Source organism: Oncorhynchus clarkii, chromosome 32, assembly GCF_045791955.1.
Source record: "Oncorhynchus clarkii lewisi isolate Uvic-CL-2024 chromosome 32, UVic_Ocla_1.0, whole genome shotgun sequence".
Taxonomy (NCBI): Eukaryota; Metazoa; Chordata; class Actinopteri; order Salmoniformes; family Salmonidae; genus Oncorhynchus; species Oncorhynchus clarkii.
The window spans coordinates 29,517,565-29,525,645 of record NC_092178.1 but is presented as its reverse complement, the minus strand read 5'-3'; the positions used below and the strand labels follow the sequence as shown (position 1 = coordinate 29,525,645).

The following is an 8,081-nucleotide window of genomic DNA, read 5'->3' as shown; positions in this document are numbered from 1 at the left end:
TCTCCCAACATTCTGTACGTATACAAATGTCCTAACTGTAAACCACATATTTGTAAAACAGCTAACGGGTCTTCTACATGAACACGAGGAGGTAGGCCATTCGACTATACACACAGTGACATTTTACCCACATGCAAAATCATGCAAAAGGTAAATACCGAAGCGGAGGGACACAAAAACCCTTGTAGAACATGGCCGTCATCCCGTCTCCTTCATGCCCTTCCTATTTACAGTAATTTATACTGTGATTGGCTTTGATGCTGGAGTGTCAGCTTTCTATTGGCTTCTTACAAGTCACTCATGAACGGTGTCAATGACGTAGGTTATGCACTAGGTACATTGTATCGTTTGGCTGAACGGAATAGTTACATTTTACGGAGAAGGGGAGAGTGGATTTATTTAAATTGAGACGTCGATCATGATTATAGCGCATCGTCTTTTCATTATACCTCTATTTTAAACCAATCCTCTAGCTTTTCACACGATTGTGGATGTAATATTTCAGGGTAAGTGGAATTATACATTTGCTTCCTGCGTTTTCGTTTTTTTCCCTCGTAAGAACAAGAGTGCTTGTATTGTTTTAATCAAACCGTTCTAGACAAGAGGGTAGCCTAATAGGCTGATTTGTATTGACAACATTATTCACCCCTAAATGGTTTTAAAAAATGTATTAATATAATTGGTGAGCTCAGTAGTCGCAGTCATGGCACTTGGTTGGGTTGTATTTTTTCGTAAGAGTTGAGGCTGGCAAGCAAGGTAGACTAATGGCTGTCGGTCGGCTTCGCCAGAGATTGTGAAATGGCCTGAAAGAGCACCTTCGCTAGACGACATATGAACCCTCCATTATGGTGTGAACCGTGAAAGCTCTCGGTTTATAACGGTGGAGGTGCGCGCATGTTGACAACAGGGCCACAACAAAAACAATAGAGCTAGAGCGAGCTGTCACAGCGGATTTGTTGTCTGACTGTCAGTCTCTTGCCACGTTCAAAATAACTTGGAACTCGGGTTCTCCGACTTCAGTGCTTTTATGAAAACGGGGAAAAACGAGCTCCGACTGGGAGAATCGTTTTGAACGGTGCTCCAACTTGGAATTCCAGGTTGACAACTCGGGCATCTTTCTAGAACATTAACTTTCCGACCTGAAGATCACTGACGTCATGATTTGACCTCGCCCCCTGGTGTTCCCAGTTGGCTTGAAAGCGCCATCAGAATGTCTGTCCGTCTTTGACCTGTCTGTCACTGTGCCTACAGTAGTCTGGCTTGCTATTACAATTTTATTAGACAATTACTTTTAATTGAAAATAATAGGCTACACTTCAGGCTGCACACAGTAGACGATATATATCCCCTGGATTTTCATCTTCAATGTAGCTGTTAGTGACGAAATACTCAGGTAGGCTAGCTATCAAAGGCAAAAACACAGATGTCAGAGCACGCTGATAACTTTCAACACTTTTTTTTTTAATATTTGAATTTTATAATCACTATACTTCAAATCTCTCTGCATTTTAAAATCATTATACCTCTCATCTCTCTCTCTCGTGTAATTATTGCACCTTGATGTACTGGCTTTGCATGTGATTATTAAAACAAACAACAAATCACTAATCTGTGATGCTGGGGTTTGGAGATCACACTGCACATAGGGGCCTACATATTTAGATTTGTGTACCTTCACACCTTCATACCTTTAAATAAATCCTATTACATTTGAATGGGAAACCTATTGTATGAAGCTTCTTATGGTCTTCCAAAGTATTTTGAAGGTCTTGACCACTGTTCAAATATAACAGATGTTTTCTCATGTGGACAATTTGCTCAGATCTCTGTAGCCAGTGCCATAGAACAGAGGGTATGGATTCCCTAGCTGTTAGTCCACCTAAATACTGTACTTATCCTTTAGCTTATGAATAACCTCTTGATGCATCAGCAGACATTAATATTAGATTCCGGGCCTTGAATTAGATTCGTAGTGGAACGTTAATCATTTTAATGTCATGTGACCTGGACATTGGCAGCTATGTTGTGTGGAGGGTCCCAAGGGATCCAGTTCTTAGTCTGATTCTAATGCTGCTGCTCGGGTAGAAGTAGGCCAGACACAGCCTTGTGCTTTGGGGCCAGTCTGAAGGACACAATCATGTAGACTCAGATAGTCATTTTATCAATGTTTGAAAATGTACTCGTATAACCCAAGTGATTGTAAGCCTTACTTACAGTATGGCACAGTTTGTTACACAAAACATCACACAGACTTAAACCAACTTTAGATTTTTTTGAATTCATGGGAAATATATATATATATAACAATGGATTACAAATTCAAGCTGTTATCAGAAACCAATGAACTTCCAACCTTCTGAACACATTGTCACAAGTCATTCTAAGAGACAATTTATGCTTGATCAAAAAATATGGTCGGAGGCGCGGGAAGGATGGTGTGATACAATTGTGGAACCTCCGGGGGGGTTGCAGTGGCCAGTTGGATCTCCTTGCTGCACGCCTCTCAAATTTTGTAACAATTCTGAGGGCTCCGTATAGCTCTGCATTGACATGATTGGTTGACGGTAGGTGAGGGTGGGAGGTCCTGTATAAACACAAACTTACTTATTTGACAATTTCCTTCACAACAGTTCTGCGCTGCTCGGCGATGCACAATAAGTATGAATGCCCTGGCACCCCTACTGTACTTCTCTCACCTCAGTATTTACGGTATTACCAGCTTAGTACACAAAGGGGTGCCAAATAACCCGCAAAAAAGCCTATTGGGTGTATCAGAATTTCCCCCAAAAAATTGCACAAGTAATAGAGAATTTCCATGTCGTTTGCTAGCTAAATATGCTAATGAGCCCAAAGGAAAATAAACAAATTGCAAAGACGGGCAATTCAGCTCATGAAGTTAAACAGGTAGGAACTATCGAATGTACTTTTTGATGAGTTTGGACATTTACAAGCAAATGTGAACGAGAGACATTGTGTAAATGAACAAAACACGACAAAAAGCTAACACAATATGATGTGTTGTCACCTTATTAATTCAGCCACTTAGCAAATTAAGTTAGGGGTCTTCTTAACTAGGCTTGGGTGGTATCCAGACTGGCATACTGAGATATTCAGTAATACTATCATTGCACACAAGGGGCGCGGTTTTCAAACCCAACTGACCCTGCTTAGCTGTTGAGATCAGACGAGACTGCAGAGCATTTAGCACATTTTATACAATTAACTTAGTAGTTATAAGATATCTAGCTGGCAAACATTTAGCTGTGAATTCCATACTGTAATTAGATCACCTGGCGCATGCTTCACAACAGTGGGTGACTCACAAGGCTCCGGTCTCTCGTCGTTGTGTGCTTGTAAACGAACACTGCGTGACTGGGGACTACTGGTAAGCTTGATAATGAAAAATTGTGACCGGGTGAAATGAAGAACGCAGTGTTCTTTATCTCCTAACGTATTGCACAAGTTGACTGCAGATATTTACTGATACAATTTTTCTTTTTGTAGTTACTTTTGAAAAAAATCTACAAAGAAATAGTTCAACGGTATTGAGAATCCATCCCATTGCTTTTTCCAAATACCCCAGTATATGGTAAATACAGTGCATTCGGAAAGTATTCAGAACCCTGGACTTTTTCCACATTTTGTTACGTTACAGGATTATTCTAAAATTAATACATTGTTTTTCCCCCCCTCAATCTACACACACTACACCATAATGACAAAGCAAAAATAGTTTAGAAATGTTAGCAAATTTTGTAAAAACAAATCACATTTACATAATTATTCAGACCTTTTCCTCAGTTCTATGTTTAAGCACCTTTGGCAGCAATTACAGCCTTGAGTCTTCTTGGGTATGACACTACAAGCTTGTCACATCTGTATTTGGTTAGTTTCTTGCATTCTTCTATGCAGATCCTCAAGCTCTGCCAGGTTGGATGGGAAACGTTGCTGTACAGTTATTTTCAGGTTTTCCAGAGATGTTCGATCAGGTTTAAGTCTGAGCTCTAGCTGGGCCACTCGAGGACATTGAGACTTGTTCCGAAGCCTCTCCTGCGTTGGTTGTGTGCTTAGGGTCATTGTCCTGTTGGAAGGTGAACCTTCGCCATAGTCTGAGGTCCTGAGCGCTCTGGAGCAGGTTTTCATCAAGGATCTCTCTGTTCTTTTCTCCATTCATCCTTCCCTCGATCCTGACTAGTCTCCCAGTCCCTGACACTGGAAAAACATCCCCACAGCATGATGCTGTCACCACCATGCTTCATCGTAGGGATGGTGCCAGGTTTCTTCCAGACTTGGCATTCAGGCCAAAGAGTTCAATCTTAGTTTCATCAGACCAGAGAATATTTTTTTCTCATGGTCAGAGTCCTTTAGGTTTATTTTGGCAAACTCCAAGCTGGCTGTTGTGCCTTTTACTGAGGAGTGGCTTCCATCTGGCGACTCTAACATAAAGGCCTGATCGGTGGAGTGCTGCAGAGATGGTTGTCCTTCTGGAAGGTTCTCCCATATCCACAGAGGAACTCTGGAGCTCTGTCAGTGACCATCGGGTTCTTGGTCAAATCCCTGACCAAGGCCCTTCTCCCCCGATTGCTTAGTTTGGACGGGTGGCCAGCTTTAGGAAGAGTCTTGTTGGTTTCAAATGTCTTTCTTTTAAGAATGATGGAGGCCACTGTGTTTCTGGAGACCTTCAATGCTGCAGAAATGTTTTCGTACCCTTCCCCAGATATGTGCCTCGACACAATCCTGTCTTGGCGCTCTACGGACAATTCTTTTGACCTCATGGCTTGGTTTTTGCTCCGACATCCACTGTCAACTGTGGGACCTTTTTATATAGACAGGTGTGTGCCTCTCCAAATCATGTCCAATCAATTTAATTTACCACAGGTGGACTCCAAGTTGTAGAACCATATCAAGGATGATCAATGGAAACAGGATGCACCTGAGCTCAATTTTGAGTATCATAGCAAAGGGTCTGAATACTTATGTAAATAAGGTATTTCTGTTTTTATTTTTAATACATTTACAAAAATGTATAACTTGTTTTCACTCATTATAGGGTTGTGTGTGTGTGTGTGTGTGTGTGTGTGTGTGTGTGTAGACTGAATTTGTATATTTAATGCCTTTTTAGAATAAGACTAACAATGTAGAATAAGTCAAGGGGTCTGAATACTTCCTGAATGCAATGTATGGTATATTGCCCATGCCCAGTGTTAATGCATTATGCTAAATTTTTCACACAGGAAAAAAATATTCTTTCTGATTTTTGTAAACACAGATGTAAAATGCTTCTTATTGACATTTCTGCTTGGCATAAGATTAAGTGTGTGCTTCAGTTGCTCTTCTAAACTCTGAGAATTCACGAACGGGTGTTCAGCAGACACTACTCTGACGAATGGGTATCTATTGGTAAAAATTCAAGATGGACTTAAAGCAAAACATTAGGAAATGTAGCTGGCTACATTCTTTCTATGATGGGCCTAAACATTAGAAATTTGTTGGCCATGCATCGTTTTTGCAAAAAATACCTTTCTTTTTCATTGTAAGCTCCCTTGTGTGGCTGCCAGCCAAATAGCGCTGGACTTCTGTCATCTGATGAAAACAAGCTATTTTCTGCCAAATGTGTTGCACTAATGTATTTTCTGTGTAGGAAAATTAGAGTTGCACGTCCCTTATCACTCTATTGAAGCAAAAAATCACTGACTTTCAATGTACAGCTGAAATCACCTTCCGGTTTCTCCTGTTGTGCCATTTACAAACGCATTGAACAAGTTGACTGGGATTTATGCTTACTTAAAAAGTAGCTGCAAATATTAAAATGTATAGAAAAACATGAAAAGTAGTAGTTATGGTATTGTAAAACCATCCCGTGGCTATTTCCAAATACCCTGATGTAAGGTATACCGCCCAAGCCTATTAGAGAACATGCTGTCACAGACAGCCATTTCACTAGTCAATTATACTTAACAAAAATATAAACGCAACATGTAAAGTGTTGGTCCCATGTTTCATGAGCTGAAAAAAGAGAAGCTTATTTCTCTGAAATTTGTTTATATCCCTGTTAGTGAGCATTTCTCCTTTGCCAAGATAATCAATCCACTTGACAGATGTGGCATATCAAGAAGCTGATTAATGATCATGCTGTTTACAAAGGTGCACCTTGTACTGGGGATAATTAAAGGCAACTCTAAAATGTGCAGTTTTGTCACACAGCACAATGACACTGATGTCTCAAGTTTTGAGGGAGTGTGCATGCTGACTGCAGGAATGTCTACCAGAGCTTTAGCCAGAGAATTTAATGTTCATTTCTCTACCATAAGCCGCCTCCAATGTCGTTTTAGAGAAATTGGCAGTACGTTCAACCGGCCTCACAACTGCAGACCACGTGTAACCATGCCAGCCCATCACCTCCAAATATGGCTTCTTCACCTGCAGGATTGTCTGAGATGAGCCACCTGGACAGCTGATGAAACTGTGGGTTTGCACAATCAAAGAATTTCTGCACAAACGGTCAGAAACCATCTCAGGGAAGCTCATCTGCGTGCTCGTCATCCTCAACAGGGTCTTGACCTGACTGCAGTTCGGTGTTGTAACTGACTTCAGTGGTCAAAGGCTCACCACTGGCATGCTGAAGAAGTGTGCTCTTCACGGATGAATCCCAGTTTCAACTGTACTGGGCAGATGGCAGGCGTTGTGTATGGTGTTGTGTGGGCGAGTAGTTTGCTGACGTCAAAGTTGTGAAGAGTGCCCCATGGTGGGGTTATGGTATGGGCAACCATAAGCTATGGACAACTAACACACATGCATTTTATCAATGGCAATTTGAATGCACCAAGATATCGTGACGAGATCCTGAGGCCCATTATTGTGCCATTTATTCACCGCATGTTTCAGCATGATAATGCACGGCCCGATGTCGCAAGGATCTGTAGACAATTCCTGAAAATGTTCCAGTTCATTCATGGCCTGCATACTCTCCAGACATGTTACCCATTGAGCATGTTTAGGATGCTCTGGATCAACGAGTATGACGCCGTGTTCCAGTTTCCGCTAATATCCAGCAACTTCGCACAGACATTGAAGAGGAGTGGGACAACATGCCACAATCAACAGCCTGATCAACTCTATGCAAAGGAGATGTCACGCTGCATGAGGCAAATGGTGGTCACACCAGATACTGACAGGTTTTCTGATCCACGCCCCCTACCTTAAAAAAAAAAATAATAATAATATCTGTGACCAAAAAATGTATATCTTTATTCCCAGGCATGTGAAATCCATAGATGAGAGCTGAATGAATCAATTTCAATCGCCTGATTTACCTTATATAAACTACTCTGCAACAATTTCAAAAATGTTGCATTTATATTTTTGTTCATTGTGTTTTTACGTCTGTGAAACACCTCCCCACCAACCTAATATCAATGAACTTTTTGGGCAAATTTATTTTAATCATGTTGGTCAAAATGTTGATTTCCTCTGGAAACATTTGTATTTCTGTTCACCACATATACAACAGGAGCAGGAACAGTAGCTCCCACAAGTTACACTACTGATTTGAGATAAAGGCTGGCTGGCCTGGCTTGTTTGCATTTTAAAGTTGGCCACAGTAGTAAAACAGTTCCTCTTCTTTAATTTGTCTGGTTGAACTGGAGGTACAGGGGCTTTGAGGATATTTGTCTTTATGCATCAGGAAGATGATGAGTATTTGGGGGAAAGCTGCTGGGAACAACGGATGCTACACCTCTCAACTTTGTTAGTTCTTGTATCGTTAAGAAGGTAGATTCTACACATTTTGCCGTTTTTTTTAAAGCACTTCCTGTCATTCTACATATTCTACCATGGAGCTGAGAGGACATTTTGCAGTATATAATATTTTGCTGCATTTCTATGCATTTTGCCATGGCTGATTTGTTCTTTTGTTCAAACATAACAGAACACACTGTTAAATACATTAAACATTTTCCATGACTGTAGCTTTTATTTGGGTGATTTGCTAGTTTGTTATAATTTTTTTTATATAGGGTCATTATCTTTTCTACTTACTTTATATCTGGTTTAGTCGTTTACACTCAAGGTTTTTCCATCCC

General features: G+C 40.7%; 1 protein-coding gene across 4 annotated transcripts in view; it reads left to right on the top strand.

The window, feature by feature from the left end:
- The first annotated feature begins 327 nt into the window (after positions 1 to 327).
- The window catches only part of LOC139391618 (myocyte-specific enhancer factor 2D homolog), a 32,002-nt gene continuing 24,248 nt past the window's right edge, over positions 328 to 8,081 (top strand). For all 4 annotated transcript variants that reach the window (XM_071138990.1, XM_071138989.1, XM_071138988.1 and 1 more), the window contains exon 1: positions 328 to 506. The gene's annotated coding sequence lies outside the window, so the exon portion shown is untranslated. The remainder of the gene's footprint in view (positions 507 to 8,081) is intronic.